The following is a 1322-nucleotide window of genomic DNA, read 5'->3' on the forward strand; positions in this document are numbered from 1 at the left end:
AGCTAGCTCACTTCCGGTTTTTACCGGTGGCTGCGCCTTCCATAGTTTGCAACTGTTCACATGACTGAAGTCTCTTTGTTTTGTAATAGTCCCTTAGGGAATTTTTGTTAGCAGTGCCCATTTCACAGTTGGGAGGATGAGGCAGAGACAAACCTCCCACTTGCTGTTTGCCCAGGGCCATAGCTGCGGGGCACCATGCCTGGGAGCCCAGGCTTGAGCCGTTGGCTCTCCTGAGAAGACATCTCCTCAGCTGTGAGCAGTGGGCAGCTCCAGGGATCCCTGCACTCGCCTCAGCAGGAAGCTTGAATTGGGAGCAGGCACCCAGAGAAGCAAGCGAGCCGCCCTGGAAGCTGCCTGCAGCCTCCCAGCAGACCTTTCAGACTGAGCGGTTGTTGAGAAAAGAGCCTGAGGGAGAGCAGGTGACAGGTAGGCTGCAAATAGATCTCTTTTATAGGGAAAAGCATCAATACCGTGTAACTGCGAAAGGGGTTCGGAACAGGCCTCCCCAACATGTGCCACTTTGGCACGTGAATTACTTTGCGCTGAAGGCCATGGAGACCCTGTGCGTTTACAGGAAACTTTTACCTCTGCCTTAAAGAATTTAAGTTTGGGGGCTTGCCCGTAATAAGACTTATCGCCAGATACTCTTTTTGACCTGTCTTTAGGGAGGGAAAACTTCTAGTTACGGAACATCTGCTGTTATCATCATGCGGACGGCTTTCCTCCCCTCTGAAGCCCCAAGGTACCTTACCTCATCTTAGCTCAAAATGTCATCTATGTACCTCATTTTCCATCCTGTCTCTGAACCTCTCACGCATATGTACGTGGTTACATCTGGGTCATTTTATCTTGCAATCTAACCTCTCGTGTCGATTTCATTATTAGACCAGCAGGGAGAACCTTCTCGCTTCTTCCTCCGCACGCTACCAACGGCATTTCCTCCTTAGCCCAGACTGGTCAGCACTTCCTGTCCCCCCTACCCCCACGCCCATCCTAGAAGGCCGGTTGGCATGGAACATGGGCACGGAGAGTTCCTTTCCAGCGTGGCAATTAGATCCAGACATGGGAGCAGATGCACCTTCTCAGGGAGGCCGGGTCCCAAGGCCTTGGCAGGGACCACAGCGGCTGCCCATCGCCAGCAAGGCTGTCAAAAAGGAAGTGAGGCGTGGGAGCCGGGCCCTTGGAGGGGCCACCGCAGGACCTGCCAGGCTACCATCAGGTCTTGGCAGAAAGAGAACACTTTTTTTCCTCTTATAGAGAGGAAAGAGAAAGGCAGCGTGGCCGGGCAGGCCAACTCCTGCCAGTCTTCAGGGGGCGGAGAA

Source organism: Hipposideros armiger, unplaced genomic scaffold (assembly GCF_001890085.2).
Source record: "Hipposideros armiger isolate ML-2016 unplaced genomic scaffold, ASM189008v1 scaffold_1517, whole genome shotgun sequence".
In the NCBI taxonomy this organism is placed as follows: domain Eukaryota; kingdom Metazoa; phylum Chordata; class Mammalia; order Chiroptera; family Hipposideridae; genus Hipposideros; species Hipposideros armiger.